General features: G+C 38.7%; 1 protein-coding gene across 2 annotated transcripts in view; it reads left to right on the plus strand.

The window, feature by feature from the left end:
- Positions 1-638: 638 nt before the first annotated feature.
- KIAA1958 (KIAA1958 ortholog) overlaps positions 639-19,851 on the plus strand; it is a 117,356-nt gene continuing 98,143 nt past the window's right edge. Inside the window, exon 1 of one of the 2 annotated variants that reach the window (XM_063455298.1) lies at positions 639-1,181. The gene's annotated coding sequence lies outside the window, so the exon portion shown is untranslated. Of the gene's footprint in view, positions 1,182-1,307; positions 1,379-19,851 lie in introns of those variants that run through there. The other variant, XM_063455297.1, reaches the window with a different exon arrangement.

Genomic DNA, 19,851 nt, shown 5'->3' on the forward strand with positions numbered 1-19,851 from the left:
ATCACTTTAACTTCTGCCTGTCATCTCCATTACCACATTTTTTAAACTGCCTGCTTATTATATGACACCTGAGTTTATATGCTTATATATTTTTTTTATTACTACATATTCACAACATGGTCACTAGGATTTTTTTTTATTTTGATCTGTTAAACTTTAGATTTTGTAAATAAAGTCTTGTTGGAAATCTAATATATTAGTTTTAAGTTTTAGTTTCTTTGATAAATAAAATGTGACTATATTTTCTATAGCTGTTTTAGAAAACAAAAAACAACAACAACAAAAAAGGCCACACACCCTTATAAAACGAGCTTCGCAAAACTATGACTAAAACCAGAATGTCAGCTATAATAATTTTACTTTATGGACCTGACCCAATTTATTGAGAATGTCAATGCTTTTCTTGCAAACATTTTAAACCTAACATCACAAACTGAGCGCTGTCTGCGAAGCAGCCCTGTAGGAGGCATGCTATGTGAGTTATCACATGCTCTCTGTCTGTAGTGCATGTTGTCTGGGCTGTGCACACAAGGCGCGCGCTCACGTGCCACCCATCGAACGTTCCGACAACAATGGGACAATCACAACGCTGTGTCTATGCGCGTCCTAGAACGTCCAGACCGATCGACCAGCTCCGAGCCAGGGGGAGGTGCAGGGGGCGGGGCTTGATACACTATCTCCGGCCTCTGTTCATAGTGAATGGGAGGAGGAGAGTGGAGCCCGACTGTATGTGTTATTACATACTTCCTGTGGTATATTTATGATCGCTGTATTCAATTTCCGGTAGACGATCGGGACTTATTCCCCTCCCTCTCCTCTGTGTATTTGTATGTCTCCCACATCCCCCTTCCAGCCTAAGAGCCAATATAAGATCATCGACTAGGCGGAGTTGCGGTGAAAGGGGATACTGTCTAGGTTATTATACCCCTCCCCGCAGACACCAGGCTAGAGGGATAAGGTTGGATGGGGGAGAGTAGTCTCCCCCAAAAAAGAGAGAGAGGAGAGAGGACATTTAAAGCATCTGAAGAAGGAAAAGGCTGATGATCACCTTCCCACCTTTTTTCAATGGGAGAGTAATTTAATAACACAATAAGTTGTGATATCATATATCTGATATATAACACTACCCTGCATATATCACAGGGCTTCCCACTGGCATTCCTATGGAGATCTACCTGCAGGTAGGTACATTTTGGGTGCTGGGGATGCTGTTGTATTGTAAAAAGGTCATCATGCCTAATAGAAAGTAGGAATACACAGTGCACAGTGCTTGTACACACCAGTCTGGAGATGTATTGATCGGCAGCGTTGAGAATAGCAGCTCCTCTGATCTCTTATTACATGACCTATTTTAAGCATCTTCCATTTGAATGAAGAAGTGAGTGCCTTGCAGATGAGGTTATGAGGATTCTGTCTGATCAGAGTTGTGGTGTGTGTTCTGATATAACTGTCAGGGTGAGAGCTATATCCTAATTTATCAGCAGCCTTTCAGAGTGTCAGCTTGTCAGAACAGGAAGCTAAATACATGTGCTATGGCCAGTTATACAATAGATATTATTTGATGGCTCCTTTTTGTAGACAGTTATATAATAGATATTATTTCGTAGCTTTTTATTTACTGTTATATTATAGATATTACTTAACAGCTCTTTTTATATTCCTGTCAACTGAGTTTCTGTGCAGGATACATTGTGGCTTCATAAATATTATCTTATTAATCCTTGATCTTATTTGTCTCTAGTGCTTTCACGCCAATGACACTATGCATAATAATCCCTGCTTCTTTAGAGCCTGCGATTTACAATTATAAATGATGATGCAAGAGAAAAATACATGCCTCTATTTTAGCTAAAAAAAAAAGTGATTTGTCAGAGCTATATGAACATGTCAAGATGACTGTAAGCATTTTAACTTAAAACACCAGCTCCTTCTCCAGACAAGCTTCACACTTGGCATCCTCCATATTCTTTTATCTGTCTGTAATTAATTTTTCCTTTATGTCTCACTCCTGTCTGTCCTGCTCTGCTAATGAGTGAAGGACGCGTGACGTTTTTTTTAATACTCAGTCTGACTGCTAGGGTTTATCTCTTATATGTAATATTAGAATGTATATTATATTTGGGATTTTTTTTCTTCTGCTTGCTGGTGTTAAACTGAATTCTGTTTCATATTGTTTTTTCCAGACTGGACATTTTAATCAATTGTTGTTCCAAAAAATGTGTAACGAGAACATCCGTAATAACAAGAATTAACACTCTTGAGTGTTAAATTGTCTTGTGAATGGAATAACATTATTTATAAGGGATGTACTAAAAATATGATGATATATTCATTTGCAGAAGTTTAGCATATATTTGTAGGTACCATAAATACTTTTTTTTTTTAAATTTATTTTTTACCAATTATACTATTGCTCTTTTCCAAGGTGTGTAAAGGAAGTATGTACTAGGAAGTTTTCTCTGCAGCGTCAACACAGATAACTGAAAATAGGTTTAGTTGTTTTTTTTGTCCATCTTTCAATGTGTTGACAGAACTTTTTAGATTGTCGAGTTGGATTTGTTGGAGTTCTGAAGTTGCTTTAGAGCACAAATCTTCACTACGGGGTTTATTGACTGAACAAAAAATGTTATGCAGTAAAAAACTGAGTTGGAAAACTTTAGACTAAAATGGTCAAGAATGTTACTATAGCTGAGTTAAAGAATTGTTCCAAATGAGTGATTTTCGCTTAAATTTTACAATTCAATTTTCAGTGGCTATTTTTTTTTCCTATGCAAATCGATAAATTGTTACCAAAGGAACTTTGGCAAAAGGTGATTGTTGCTATGCATGTCATGGATTTCATCTGGCTATTTTGCGCTAAAGTTTGACATTTTGTTTGAAGTCACTTTGAATTCCAAATAATTCACTTCTCAACATAGAAACATAGAATGTGACGGCAGATAAGAACCATTCGGCCCATCTAGTCTGTCCAGTTTTCTAAATACTTTCATTAGTCCCTGGCCTTATCTTAAAGCTAGGATAGCCTTATGAATATCATATGCATGCTTAAACTCCTTCACAGTGTTAACCTCTACCACTTCAGGTGGAAGGCTATTCCATGCATCCACTACCCTCTCAGTAAAGTAATACTTCCTGATATTATTTTTAAACCTTTGCCCCTCTAATTTAAGACTATGTCCTCTTATTGTGGTAGTTTTTCTTCTTTAAAATATAGTCTCCTCCTTTACTGTGTTGATTGCCTTTATGTATTTAAATGTTTCTACCATATCCCCCCTGTCTCGTCTTTCCTCCAAGCTATACATGTTAAGATCCTTTAACCTTTCCTAGAAAGTTTTATCCTGTAATCCATGAACCAGTTTAGTAGTCTTTCTCTGAACTCTTTTCAAAATATAAATTCTCTCATTTTCCCATATGCGTACTGTAGCTGTAATGCAAAATGTTGAAGGTAGTTTATTAAGATACCCAGAATAGGCCAGGAGGACCTATTTGTACAATTTAAGATCGAAGAAATCCCAGTAAAGAAGAGAGGGTCACCAACTTGTCAGGCTTAAATTAAGCAGGGTTTATATTCTAGTATTTTAGGACTGTTTACATATCTGAGATTCCTCTGCTGTGACTGCAAATGAAGTGTATTGAGTGTGGATTAGTACTTCAGTGTTTGTTTTTCCCTTGAGTTATATATTACTAAATTGCGTCCTTTTGGATTCCCTCAGTTTAGCCCCCCCCCACCCTTTTTTCTTTCCTTAAGTCTTGCATTTGCTGTTTTGCTTTTGACACAGATACTTTGTATAGAGGTTTCCTATCATTTGATTGGGTATATGTTTGCCATTTTAACAATTGACGGTAAAGTTAGACTTGTTTAAGTTGCTGCTAAGGACTCTGGAAATTCGATGTCACGTCGTTACCTGATTCCGTTTTAAATTATTGACCATGACTATCCCATTAAACAACAATGACCAGACATGTTATGAATGCATATTTCTTTATAAAATACTACCATCTACAGACGGAGAAAAGAGCCGTGCTTCACTCCAGATTGTTATTCAGCTTGAGGCCTTTTGGGATTCTGTGTACCCCCACCATCCCTGAGTGCTCTACAGGTTGTACTGTGTGGCTGCCTGTGCTTTCCAATTATTATTTTTTTTTTTAAATCTTAATTTAAGGAAATTTTCAGTCAGCAAATAGTTTATATAAAGATAGTCCTATAGAATGTAAGCTCGATTGAGCAGGGTCCTCTTCAACCTATTGTTCCTGTAAGTTTATCTGTAATTGTCCTATTTTATAGTATAATCCCCTCTCATAATATTGTAAAGCGCTACGGAATCTGTTGGCGCTATATAAATGGCAATAATAATAATAGTCAAAATAGAAAGCTTGGCCGTTTGTTTGCCATTTGATATTGTATGTAGGTGAGATGACAGGAGAGACAGTGATAAAGCAGGTAATGTAAGAAACATTCATGAAGATTAAAAGCAGTGTGGTTGTGTTATCAATGGGCATGACTTCAAGTTTTATCTGCAAAATTCGCAGTTAGCGAAAAGCCCTGAAACTGGTTTTATCTCATATTTAGCTACATCTTCTGTGAGGTGAAATAAGAGAAATAGTTGACATGGAACCCAAGAACACTCTATTTTGGCTTTAAAAATATTGCTAGTATAAATATATTTCAGTATTTTCCATAAAAACTGTGAGGAAGTGCATCTTCTCTTTTTCTTTGTTGATAATAAAATAGGTTGAACAAGCTACTTAAAGCAACACTACAAGCAGCATGGTGTAGTGCTTATAATGCAATGACTGCCATGGTGCCCTCTCAGGCAAAGTAATCAAATTGTTTGCAAATGGTTTGGCAAATTACCTGGTGTTCATCTGACACCAGTCTCAGACTCCAGGAGAGCCGCTGACGCCTTCACAGAGCTTCACTTATCTCCACTAAGGTAAATCCTGCAGAGCAATGGACTGAGAGCATCAGCTGAGTACTCTTAGCTAATCATCTAACCCTGTTCCACTGGGCTAAGCTCAATGCAGAGAGCTTTCGGTTCTACAGTGTGTACTACAGTGCGTCATAGTGGTTATGGTGCTTGGAGCTTTCTTTTAAAAGTATACAGGTTTATCAACCCTGGCCTGGCAGGCAGCCATGTTTGAAAAGGTTTTAAACAATGGGGTCTGTCCACAGAGGTCCAATCTTTGAACCATTCAAAGGAAAGTCTAACTAGAACAATCTGTTCAAGATTCAAGGTTCAAAAGTTCACTTCAGTCTTTGTCAAACTTCAGCAAATGGGTCAGAACTTAAGAGCTGTCTGACAGAAACTAGCACAGTGGTGGGCGGAATTCAGGTGTAGAACTACAACCAACTGTTTTGATGATTTGCCAGCCTTAAAGCGGCACTGTCATGCCAAACTTACCTTTCCCCAATCGATTCCTCTTCTCTCCCTCTCTCAGGATCTGTTCTTCATTTCTTCCTGTCTGCTCTAGTTTTCTTTAAAACATAAGACAAAGTAGGGACTATTTCTCTTCTGGAGGTTTCCTACGCTATGACCAGCGGAGGATCAAGTGTGCTTCGTTTCCGGTGGTCAGAGCAATTTTCCCATAATCCTTAGCTTTGCTCCCTGTTCCCATGATGCTTCCTGTCAGTATTGCCGAACGTCCTGTCACTTAGACAGAACGCCGGCAAAACTGCCGAATTGCGTCCTAACAGAATGAGAACAGTTTCTCCATTCATGTTAGGATGCTATTTGGGAGTTTGTTCGTATCAGAATTTCATTCGAATGAATGAAACTCCGATCCTATTCGTGCTGTGGCTGCATCTTGCAGCCGCTTACTAGATAACTCCCTAATTCCCACGATATTAGGGAGCTATCTACCAAAAGGCTGAAAGACCTAAATTGGTCTTTCAGCCACATTTACTAATACTAAGTAAAGATTACTTACTATTAGTAAATTATCTGCCCCTACTCGCTATACCGCGAGTAGGGGCATGTCTAGTAAACAGTGACTGTTAAAAAAAAACAAAAAAGCCCTAGTACCCTAAAGGATAATCAGGGGAGGGAGGGACCTATTGTCCTCCCCCCCGCCCAAACCTAAACCTCTGAGCGGTGGGTGGGGGCCATAACGGACAATGAGGGGGGGAGGGGGACCTACTGTGTTATCAGCGTGTTATGAGTAATTTTACACAGCGTGGGAAAGTTCTTTGGTATTTAAACTGTTTAAACACACTATTTAGTCAGAAATCGGTATAGCGAGTAGGGGCATTCGGGAGATTTTAATCTCCCTTATGCTATTATGGGGGTCATATTGACCCCCATAGAGTGAGGGAGGACATGGGGGGCTTAGGAAGTGGCGGGGAGCACTTCTCCTGCCGCTTCTATCTTTACATTTTACAAGGAGGGAGCTGCGAGCCGGTAGCTCCATCCTTGTAATAAACTGAACGAACAAACAAACACTGAAATTCGTCTGAAATTTCTATTCTTTCATTCTTCTTTCTGGCGAATGAATGAATAGATGAAATTCCCGTTCGCATGCCCAAGTGTTTAACTGGACATGTGCGGGAATCTCACAGCGCTATCTAGTGTGGGCAGATGACGTGTCCCACAGGGACTTCATCTACCCACACAAAGATGGCGGCGCCCAGAATATAGGTCGGGGCAGAAATTAAAGATTACAAAATAGGTAATATGGGGGGCTTAGTGGCATTTAGGGGTGACTAAGGGGTCAGTTAGATGTAGTGGAGTCGGGAGGGGGTTAAAAAAAAACGGGATTCGGCCATGACAGTGCCGCTTTAATACTGACAAAGCATTGTGGTTAATGTAGTTCTACAACAGCTGGATATCTACCATTTGGCCAAACCTATCTAGGGAGACAGAACCCATAACCACATTAAGATGTTTAATAAAATTCTGAAACATAGTATTCTACATAGTATTCTGCAGTGCTATTGACTTCATTTGAATAAGTTGGTAAAATAATTTAGGGGTTATTTAATAGGCTATGAGTAGAAACTGAGTAAGATCTTCTAATGAGCTATGCATGATAAAGCAAACAAATGTAGGCGAATCACATTAGTGGTGGTAGTCATTAACATTTAACCTGCTCAGAGCCATAGTCAAAATATGAGTATCATTAGGAAAGGATGTGTATCATTGGCTAGGCAGCATTTAATTAATTCTGCATGCATATAATATTTTAAATAGTTTTAATATTGTGGAAATATAATTGATTCCTATGTATATATCTCTTTCTGTCTCTAACTTGGGAAAAGCTTGTAGTGATTTAGGGGGTCAATCATAAACATCTGGGACATGACTAGAGTTAAAAAAAAAACTGCATTTACTCGTGTTCAAGGTTGTCTTGCTTACTTTTTGCAGATGCATTAGTTTACATGTTGCATCTCCTTCAGACCATCCAGTTTATTGGCAGATTGCATCAGTGGTTGTCATTGTGCAGTGTGTCCTGATCACCGTTGATTATTACAGATCTAAAATGGCCAACTCTTTCATAATGTAAAGTTTATTTGTGACTCTGCCATGTGTAATTTTCAAGGCTAGCTGTAGGTGATCTATTATTTTGCAGATTTGAAATATATTCCGTAGTGTAGACTTCTGTCATCAACCCGTCCAAAATACTCATTGACAGAAGTCTATGCGCAATTTTTTTTCATCATAATATTTTCTACCCAAGTGTAGTCAAAGAAAAGTACATCATAGTAGATTAAAGTGACACTGAGTACCAGTACAATCTTCAAGAGATGAATTACAATTTTAAAGCTATACATTTGCAAAATGTTATATGTGAGGACTATAGCAAGCACCACATCTAGAAAATGTTAAAACATAGAAACATAGAATGTGACGGCAGATAAGAACTATTCGGCTCATCTAGTCTGCCCAATTTTCTAAATACTTTCATTAGTCCCTGGCCTTATCTTATAGCTAGGATAGCCTTATGCCTATCCCACGCAGGGCCGGCCTTAGGGTTGTGCGAGCTGTGCGGCCCCACAGGGCGCCATGGAGAAGGGGGCGCCCTTTGGCCGACATAGCTCACACATGGCCGGGTGACAGGGGAGCAAAAAAGTAAAAAAAAAAAAAAAATCGAGGCGGCGGGGGTGGGGCTTACCGAGCGGCGGGGGCGGGGCTTATCGTGAGATGGGGGCGTGGCTTATACCTACCCGAAGTCCCTGGTATCTGCTGCACAGGAAGAGGGAAGCAGGAAGGAGTCCCTGCTTCCACAACATCTAACTGCTTCCACTCTCCCTTCAGCCATAATGTAAAGAGGTAAGTCTGTGTGTGTGTGTGTGTGTGTGTCTGCCTGCCTGTGTGTGACTGTCTGTGTGTGTGTGACTGTCTGTGTGTGTGAGACTGTCTGTGTGTGTGAGACTGCCTGCTTGTGTGTGACTGCCTGGGTGTGTGTGTGTGTGACTGTTTGCCTGTGTGACTGTTTGCCTGTGTGACTGTTTGCATGTGTGTGTGTGTCTGTGTGTGTGTGACTGCCTGTGTGTGTGTGTGTCTGTGTGTGTGTGACTGCCTGTGTGTGTGTGTGTGAGACTGCCTGTGTGTGTGACTGTCTGACTGCCTGCTTGTGTGTGACTGCCTGTGTGTTACTGTTTGCCTGTGTGTGTGTGTGTGTGTGTGTGTGTGTGACTGTTTGCCTGTGTGTGTGTGTGACTGTCTGCCTGTGTGTGTGTGTTGTATCCTTTGCGATCATGGTGGAACGCACGGCCTTGTTTTTTTTGAGTGTGGAACGCACACTGGTCACGTGATAAGAACGTAACGCGTGACGTATGCGGAAGTGGCAGAAAATAATGCCGAAAGGATTTGTTCCTTTAACTGTGTGCATACCTACTTGTACATATACAGTGTTACACTGTTTCATGCTCTGACATTTCTCTGTATTGCAGAAAGGTAAATCAAAAATGCAAATACTCTTAAAGTAGCAGAGTCGCTTTAAGTGTGTATGGATATTTAGAATTTTCAAGTTTTGGTGAAAGGGAATTTTGCTCCCGCTGTCCCTTATGGTAATACTGACTTAACGATTTTATTGAAGCAATTTAGAAGAATGACAAAGCATTATCTTTATTCATATATGTGTATATGTTACCATTTCTGATTATACCCTTTGGAATGAATGCTATTCCGAAAATATTGTAATTTTAGCATGTGTGTATGTTACCAGTAGGCTAAAAAGTGGAGCCGTTCATGAAATAATAAATGTGACCTTTCTGCAAAATAAGAATTCTAAAGGATTTTATAGATATATGATGAACAGTTGAAATTAAATTAATCTTTAGTTCATAAAAAAGTAACAAAGTAAAGCTAGAAACGGTGTAAATAAGAAAAGTCTGTATTACAATTGTATAGTGAGCATAATAAATATTTTACAGGTCTTTGTATGCATTACAAGTGTCTTTATGTGTTAATGTATATTCTGACTATTTTTTGTGGATAAGTCGTTTTTCTTGTGTGCTAATGAATATTTAGCCAATGACTGAATGTTTGCTATGTCAATGATAGTAGAAATATTTTAATATAAAAAACACAAGCCCCTTTTTACTGCTCTTGTATGCCTCAGTGTTCATGTGCGGTTATATTCAAGCTTATTCATCAGTTAGTCATCAGAACTGACTGGTAGAGTCTCTTCCTGGTCTGCCTGTTGCAGTTTGCCTGTGCAAAGTTGCACCAGAAGAAGGGGTTATGGTTCCCAGAGTATGTATGTGCAAAGTGAAACACTGTAGATTAAATCCTTCTGGCACCCCTGGCAGCGTTACTGGGGCATCATTAGCCAGCCAGTGAACAAGAGTTACAGGCGGACCTATGTTAATGTAAACAATTGGCATCTAACTCCAGATAACATGCTGGGTAACATGCTGGTGCCAGTCAGCCAATGGCAGCATTCCCCCTTCATGCCTTTCCTGTCCTCCACTCAGTCCACCATTCCTGACTTCCCTCCCCTTAAGGCAGGTGTGATTGATGTCAGTTGAGGAAAGAAGATTGTGATGAATGAGAACCTGGCCTCGGCGCTGGTTCTGAGTTACATTTCAACCTTTTATTTACAGGATCACTATAGGATCAGGAACACAAACATGTATTCCTGACCCTATAGTGAAAACCCACCATTTAGGAGGCTTGCCCCCACCAGCTTAGCCCCCTCTGAATGGGTTAAAACTCACCTTCTTTCCAGTTCTCCACAGGTCTGCCGGCGCTGGCCCCGTCCCCTGGGTGACATCATCAAAATTGCAAAATTTCCCGTGGGGAAAGCATTGGATTGGCTAAAATCGGCAAGGGGGCGGGCCAAACACTGCCTCTATGAGGAAAATTCAGCGTCTCCATGCAGAGCGTGGGGACGCTGAACGGCAGGGCTGCTTACTGTGCAGCACTCAGCCAGGAAGCACCTCCAGTGGTCATCTAAGGAGTGGTCATTTGGAGGTGTCCCTGCGGGCAATGTAAACTTTCTCTGTTTACATGAAAATTCCTGAAGGGAACTATTATACTCACCAGAACAACTACATTAAACTGCAGTTATTTCTGGTGAATATAGTGTCCCTTTAATTTTTTTGGGGGGGGAGGGGTCGTGGGGGGAGGAGTCAGTCCAGGCTAGAAGGGGTTACTCCAACCAAAACCAGTTTTTTCTTAAAACACATTTTTTGGGGGGTCATAGTAAACCTTTAGTATCGATAGAGTAATACTCTGCCTATGGACCCATACCATTCCCCCTCAGAACCCCACAAGAAACTTGCATACGATAGATACAGAAAAAGATCTGGAGAGAGAGAACCAGAGAGGGATTATTTTGATTACTTTATAAAAAAAAAAAAAAAAAAAATTGATGACAGATGAAGTGACAGCCAGGATTTACTTTTGCTTACCCAAGGGCAGCAGTCAATGAGACAGAAAATGGTCTTAATTAAATAATAGATGATTTATTATATGTAGTAGTCAGCACCACCACAATAGTCTAGCCTTTGCAGCAAGGCATTCCTGTTGCCGAGGCGTTGAGAATCAGTGTGAATGCCCCAAGGGGAGAGAAAGGGAGGAAGGATTGGTTGATTTTCTTGACAGACTCCGAGGCCTGGTTTATGATTGGCTATGATTGCCAGTTATGACTGATTGTCATTAGTACAGCCAACACCCATGTTGCTAGAGCAGTTAGACAGGGATGGGAAGCACGATGCCTAATATTTAATGACACTCATGGTCTCTGTGAATGAAACAGTTGCAGCTGGACAGTACCAGGGGCCCAAGGGACAGCTGCTATGGATCCTTAGATTTTATAGGACACAGGGTAGATCCCATGCAATAAACACAGCCTCATACAGATAGTATGCAATGTGTGTGAATATGTGGGAGTTTTGAACATATGTAACGTGAACACTAAAATAAAATCTTAGATACAACATTGAAATGAACAGATTTATCAAAGTGTTCTGTTTTAATCAATGGTGCAAAAATGTTAAAGGGGAAGAGTCACCAATGGAATGTTCCTTTCTGGTTATACTGGTTTCTATGGTGATGGTCCCACTTTTAGAACTTTACACCACTTTCTAAAACACAACACTTCCAGGGTTTCATTCTCTCCCCTGCTTTCTTTATGCATCTTTACCAAATACAAAGGACACAGCTTACAATAATCAAATATAAAGTAGAGAATCTAAGCACACAAATGAATCCATTTCAGTGCAGTGTTTTATTTTCTCAATTGAAATCACAAGCAAAAAGTGACAACATTTTTACCTACATTGGCTTTTGACTTGACAAAGGCCAATGTAGGCCAAAACATTGTTATGGCCAGTATATAACTGAGCTAAGGGTTACTGCAGTACCCAGAGAAAATCAAAATACAAACTTTTCCTATTGTGCAGCTGACACCTCCCTTTGCAGCAGCAAGTAATCCATAAAAATAGAAAAAAATGAGGGCAGCGCAAACAATTGCAAATGTGCACACCAAGTGCTACAAACAGATTTATTTACAAGGACATTAGGTGCAAACATTTCTGGTTATCCCCTTTATCAATGCATGTCCCAGACATTGCATGTCCCAGACATTGCACCAATGTCTCTGGGACATGCATTGATAAAGGGCAAACCAGAAATGTTTGCACCTAATGTCCTTGTAAATAAATCTGTTTGTAGCACTTTTGTATGCACATTTGCAATTGTTTGTGCTACCCTCATTGTTTCTATTTTTGTAGGCTGAAACATTGTCACGTTTTGCTTGCAGTTTCCACTTTGAAAGGATTAATTTGAGAGCCCTAGAATCTCTACTTTATATTTGCAGATTACTTTGGGAGTGTCAACCCTGAGACCAGGAACACCTGGAATAAAAAGCTTTGAGAGCAGTCACTCTGGTGATGTAGTGAAAGCTTATTACAAAAACGGACAAGGAGCCAAGATAGAGACACCCAGTAACATAGTAATGTAGGCTGCAAAAAGACTTAAGTCCACCATGTATAATCACGAAAGCACATATTTTTATCCTGTAGATATATAAATACATAAATAATTCAAAGTGATGGCCAATTATGCCACAAAAAAGGGAAAAATCCTTCATGACTCCAACTAATGAACATGTTAGCAACTAGTGGTTTCTACTGGATCTGTATATATGTTTTTTGCTATCTTATCCCCTCCGAGATGCCTTTTTTTTTTAAAAGAAAAAAAAAAATTTTTTTCTAGCCTTTCTTTATAACTTGTGTTTTCTATCCTGCTTATTAATTTCTAGGTCGCCTCTGAATTGTTTCCAGTTCTTTAACGTTTCTTTAAAACTGGCTATTGCACCACAATTTTAAAGGACCACTATAGTCAACCAGACCACTTCATCTCAATGAAGTGGTCTGGGTGCCAGGTCCCCCAGGTTTTAACCCTTCAGATGTAAACAGAGCAGTTTCAGAGAAACTATGTTTACATTGCAGGGTTAATCCAGCCTCTAGTGGCTGTCGTCCTGACAGCCGCTAGAGGCGCTTCTGCGAAAATCGCATTCAGCGTGCAGAACGTCCAAAGGAAAGCATTGAGAAATGCTTTCCTATGGGTGTTTTTAATGCGCGCCGCTCTGGACACGCAAGTGCATTCCGCTCCACTCGGGAGCTGACGAGTGGGAGGAGAGGTCACCAGCGGCGCTGGATTAAAGTAAGTAACTGATGGGGTTTTAACCCCTTCAGCCCACATGAGGGGGGCCCTAAGGGGGGGGGGGGCAAAGGGTTATATAGTGTCAGGAAAACGAGTTTGTTTTCCTGACATTGTAGTGATCCTTTAAGGTAGGGCCTTACCATTGTTTTATAAAGAGGCAAAATTTGATCACGAATCAATACCACAGTGCCTTTGCTGTGGCAGGCTGACATTTTATACCGTTGCCTAGTTTGTTATCTATAATTATACAAAAGTTATTTTCATTTAATGTTATGCCTACCTCAACTCAGTTTTGCTTTTTCAACCACTCTGTGCACTGTCTTTAAGCCACTTGTGACCAAAGATAAGAGCCCCAACTTGAACAAACATCTGGGTATGTGCATTTAATTACCACAGTAAACCCCACCAACTGGACATTGGGAATCTACGGGTTAATCTCTACCGACACCTGATGTTTTGACACTATGGAGCACAAACCAATGTGGACAGCAAAGGGTTAACATTGTGTGTGACTGATGCAGTTTAAAATTGATACTGTATTTGGTGTGGCAGGACTAAAATTGTTATTTGTGTGCTTGTTTTACAGTTTTAAATACAATTCTCCATTTATGGTTCTCTAACCAGGTAATCCTAGTCAATGTGGCTGACTGTGGGTGCATCTTTTCCCCCCAGAGCATCCTGGCACATATCAGTAACGTTCCCAGGGCTTTACCAAAGCTCTGCAGATAGCACAACCCAGCACCAAATGTAACCAGTAATGTCGCGAGTACCCGCTAATGTGGATCTGACCCCTGATGATTTAAAAATGTTACAGAATATGCCATAGCTACACGGCCACTGCACAAAGATGTATACCCTGGTGCAAGGCGTTCACACCTATAAGTAAGCAACTGGGAAAAAATTACGGTTAAGTTGTCTTTCACTTTATTTTCTATACCTATATGGTTTTATGTTTGGAGTCATCTAAGCAATGATTGCAACTCTCCATGATTGTGTTTATAGACCTTAACCAACTCTGACTGCAAAGTGCATTTTTTTTTTTTTTTTTTTGTGAATAAAAGTTTTATTAGAGTTCAATAGCAATATCAAAAAAGCAGAGTAGTAGGACACGCAGGTCCCCGAAAGTCACAGTTTCTCACAGTTATTGTATGGCCGCTCAAGGCCGCAGAAAGCAAATCAATAAGAATTAACAACAGTATATCTTGCGTAGATCTCAGGTAACATTAGAAATAACATAGAATACGGTAGTTTAATCGATGTGGGTGATATGTCCCTATGCGTTCTGTGGAACCGTGTGTTAGTGTGTAGCTATCAGGGATAATGTCCAAAGGAATAAAGAGCCCGAGCCTAGGTTCCTCTAGTGGTGCAAAGGGTATGTCTACTGGATAGTGATCAACATTAGTGTCTCAATTTGCTGCCCCCTGGTCATTTCCTATGTAGGCACTATCCAGTATCCACAAAGGGAGAACCCAGGAGACAAGAAAGACACTCCCTTGTGAGGGTGACTCGGTTGGGAGTAACAGAATTATTAAGGTAGAGGGGTGTCCTGTCCGAATCAGCGACCCGAGACCCTCGGCTAAGTTTGTCTCTGCTTCCGAGTGACTTCTCTCTTGTCTCCTGGGTTCTCCCTTTGTCGCCCATATGTCAGCAAACTCTGCAAAGTGCATTTTAGTTAGCACTCTAATTACAATCATATGTTCAATTCTTCATTGGATTTTGTCATTTAGAGACACACTTGGAGCATAGGGAATAACCACAGTTGTGTTGTCATCAGCTTCACTTTAATAATTAGATCTATTTTTGGCACAGTTGTCACAATGTCGTCTTTTTCTGGCACTAATTCTTACACATATATATAGATGCACTGTTTTGTCACATCAATTCTTTTAGCCAACATATACATATATAGCTTTATGATTAAATATTTATTGGCCAGAGAATTTGTTGCACCCACTAAATGAATACTTTTATCTGTTACTAGTTGTTTAGATTTAATTAACAGTAAACCCCTTGAGACCACTGTAAAAATAAAGAGCAACACAGACAGATAAATTAAAGCAGAGTTGGACAAATCCCATGAGCTATAATCTGTTTGCTTCTTTTCTTGCACAATAAAAAAATAAAAACAAAACATATAACAAAAACTCTAGATTGTTTTGCAGTTTTTCTCCCAAGTTTTGGAATTAAAATACTATATATTTTATTGGCATCCTTACTATTTGAATTACACATTAAATGTGGAAAAATATTTTGTATTTTGAAAAAAGTAATAAAAGTTTAAAACAAACAAAAATATAGACACTTGTTTATTGTATATATATTTACACACCATTAAGACCACTAAATAAGCTATGGTGTACCAAATCGTATTTAAAAGTTACATAAATAACAATATGGAATCAGGTAATTAAAGTACAAGATAATAATATCAAAATAAAGACCTTTGTTATGAGAAGGCTTTGATTTTGTCAGACAGCATATCAAAGCAAATGGCTCCTATCAAAAAAGTCTGGGATAAAGTTCTGGAGAACCAATAAATACGGTTGGGTTATCAAATTTATAATATTACACAGATAATTGTTAAGTCTGTAACTAAATAGTAAAAGAATATGGTACAGTTGCGGCTCTACCTTAGAGAAGATGTCCATCAAGTCACAGTGACCAGATAATAAGAACATTCCTCAAAGGCACAACCAGATGGCCACTAATAACTCTGAAAAGAGCCTATAGAAACCTGAAATGGAAGGAACCATCTATGGGGTAACATAACTTAGATACTCTACAAAACAGGACACAATGTGCAGTACTGACCCACAAAGAACCTCTACTGGCCTTCTGAGGAGTGACTGGTAGAGGTGTGTCTGAAAAGGCAGTGTTTACAGCAAAAAGCCTACAGGGACTGACTATACTCACCAGAACAACTACATTAAGCTTTGTCCTGTTAACAGAACTCATGCACAACCAGATTATCATTGTAAAGCCATCTGGTATTACTACTGGTTCTGCTGGCTATAGTGTCCCTTTAACAGAACTCATGCACAACCAGACTTAATGGTAAAGCCATCTAGTATTACTACTGGTACAAACGTGGCTTAAAAAGATGTGTTGTATCTGTATAAGCTCTGATGATAAAGCCAGCCTGTCCTTCCTTCAGAATGGTCAAGTGGTCACAACTCATGGAGCATTGCAGCCTACGAATTTGGGTGATCGGGACTGTAAACTGCTTCTATTTGGTGAAGGAGAACATTTGGCCGGCTTGGTGAAAATGTTATGTGTGATGGTAAAATATTATTGTTTATGACAGGGACTTGGAAATGGGTCAAAATTGTTATCAAGATGAATAATGCTATCAATTCATATACTGTATAGCAGCTGTTCTTAAACCTTGCACCAGGACCAAACTTAGGTCTGCTTTCTATTTTAGTGGGTTCCCACTGGTTGAACTAAGCACTCAAGTCCCACAAAACTATCCACAAAACATTGTTTATTGCAGATGCCCTGCATTCTCAAGTCCATTCAAAACCCAATGGGAAGAGTCTAGTTCAAGTGCGTTTTTTGTTTATAATTTATGTTAGTAGTTTATTATATTAAATGATTGAGAATGGCTAGTCAACCCAATACCATGCACATAATAGACATCCTTGTTAAAAATGCTTATACATAGCACTGAAAATAATTAATCTGCATCTATGTAGACCATGGTGACTTAATGGTGGCACGTAGTCTTACAGCGGCCAGTAAGTAGTATCTATATGTGTGTGTTTTATGGGGAGACTGTATAAATTCACGTGGCGCAGCACACCTTTGTACAGAGCTGAACACAATATAATTACTATTTGTGATGTGAAAAAATAGTTTTAAGAGCTGTAGATTTTAATAATATCTAGGAGCCTTCTTGAAGCTTAGGACTAAATGTTGACCAGCAGGATAAAGTGTTTTCATATTTTCTTGAAATAATCACTTATTTGGGGAATATTTAAAACAATTACTTCTATTTTCATTGTGTTGTTGATAAAAACAATATCTGCTAAATGGCAAATCTGTGAGGATGCATTCATGATCACCTAATGTACTGCTAGAACGGGAAATGTCAACCTATGGGCCGCGTGCCATGCATACTAAGCAAGCATGCCAAACCATATGGGCTAGATGGGGACACCAAAGAGATTGCCCCGTCAGTTTCACAATTTACCACCTTATGAGGCTGGACAAACCTCAACATACATATACATGGGGAAAGGGCAAAAAATAAAACCCAAACAAGAAAAGTGGCCAGAAAGGCATTGTTATAAAGATATATTTGTTCTTAAATTTAAAGCAGTTTTAAAATCTTTTAGAATACTCCTTAGGGCAATATGCTACCACTCATTATTTGTCAGAGATTTTCTTATAATTATATAAAAACATTAATAGCATTACTATTTATTTTATACTATGAGATTGTTACAGTTCTTATACGTGAAGAAGAAATGAAGAAGAAACGTTTATGATCCGTCGTCCTTATCTTTCTGACCTCTAATTTATATATTCATGTATTTATTTATTTTCTTTTTGCACAGCTCTGCTGATTTTGTTGGAGCTATATGAATAGTAATACGATAACGAGATATTCCTTTATCAAAATAATAATTACATTTGTATTCTTTTTTTTCTTCTTGAATACAATAAAATTAGATTTTTGGCCCCATGGCTTCAGTTTTTTACAGACATCTATTTACAGTGTGTTATTGCTATATCATTTTATGACTGTTGATGAGTTCTATTTTGAGGTCATTCTCTTTGTTCCAGTGGTTTATTTATTTTAATTTTAGATGTCATCTGTTGAATGGGACTTGTGATCATGTCACATGATGTTCTATTAACAGTGACAGTAGCCAACATCTGACTGTCTTAATTTTCATTTACGATCTCTTCCAATGCGAGCTTATTTCACATTACTACTCAACAAGTGTTGCTGCAGCTTAAAACAGCTGTTCTTCCTGAAAATAGCTAAGTTTTCTTTTTAATCCCCATGAATCTTTTCGTTATACGCACCCTGCATATCTATCGCAGAAATATGCCAGCAACTACTTGTTTTGAATTCTGGATTTTAGGACTTAATGAAACAGTTTACTAGATTATTGGATCCACTACAGTGCTTCCATTTGTTGTTCAAACCATACAGTCTTAGGTTCTCTGTCAAATAGGTTAATTCTGCTTTTCAGCTTTCTGAGGTATGTCCTCATCATAACCTGTCTGTATTTCATTTTCCTGTTTTACACTTTTTAACCCCTTAAGGACCAAACTTCTGGAATAAAAGGGAATCTTGACATGTCACACATGTCATGTGTCCTTAAGGGGTTAAACTCTACAACAGCCCTTTTTCTCTATGTCTTTAATTACATCCTTGGTATACTCTTTTTTATAATTAAAGGGACACTATAGTCACCAAAACAACTTTAACTTAATAAAGCAGTTTTGGTGTATAGATCATGCGCTTGCAATCTAATTGCTCAATTCTCTGCCATTTAGGAGTTAAATCATTTTGTTTCTGAAACCATAGTCATACCTCCCTTCATGTCACTTGCACAGCCTTCACTTCCTGTAAAGAGTCATCTAATGTTTACACTTAATTTATTGCAAATTATTTTTAATTTAGAACTTCTTATCTCCTGCTCTGTTAATAGCGTGCTAGACCATGCAGGAGTCTCCTGTATGGGATTCAATTTAAATTTACAGGGCAGGAGATGCAAACTTTTAAAGAAAGTTACAACTGATTGAAAATGAAACCATGTTGTTTTCATGCAGGATGTGTCCGTCACAGACAAGTTTTGTCTAGCATAGGAAATATACTTAGACAAAGTAGCCTCTACAGTGAAATTCCAACACAAGCAATTTAATGCACCAAAACCACTTCATTAAGCCAAAGTTATTTTGATTGTAGAGTTTCCCTCTATGTATACTGTTATCTTGATATCCGTTTTGTACCTGTTCTCTCTCTGTATACATTTAAAAAATATATTTTGAAAATGATTAATTAAAAAGAGAAACAAAAAGCTAGTGCAAGGTAAAGGTACATTTTCTGGTTTAATACATTTGTAATTATTTTGTAGCTTTGGCATTCATTAAGCAAACAGCAAGGCTTCTTAATTAAAATTAATTAAGATTGCTTAAAGTATTTATACAGAATCAACAATATTAAAACGCCAAGAACAATTTCCAAAATGTATCCATTAATTTGTATAGCGAAGGTGTTTGACGCGTGCTTTTTATTACAGTAAATATAAATATTAGTCTGTAACTGAATAGCCAAAATGTTGTAAGCCATTTTGCAAAAAAATTGAACTTTTATGAAGAAGGTGCATTAAATTGGTAGGTTGTTAAAAAAAAATAAAAAAAAAATCATAAAATTACAGTGAATGTGAGATTAGGGGGAGTTACTTTTTTTTAGCAACAACTGCTATTTGCAACTTCCAACATTAAAGATACATTCCAAGCACCATAACCACTACATCCCACTGTACCTTCCCAGAGTAAGTAGTGAAACTGATTAAGAAGAGTTTGACACTGAGCACATAACGCCACCTCCCCTAATACAGGAAGCTGTTGCAAGTAGTTTCTGATAGTTCCAATGAGCTAAGCCAGCTGATCGCTTTCAGGCAGTGCGTGCCATCCTATATGGTTTGCAAAGGAGCTGGGTGGGGGAGAGATATATAGAAAGAGAATGTCTTTCAACCTCTCTAGCTTTTTACATCATGTC

This window comes from Pelobates fuscus, chromosome 5, assembly GCF_036172605.1.
Source record: "Pelobates fuscus isolate aPelFus1 chromosome 5, aPelFus1.pri, whole genome shotgun sequence".
Lineage (NCBI taxonomy): Eukaryota > Metazoa > Chordata > Amphibia > Anura > Pelobatidae > Pelobates > Pelobates fuscus.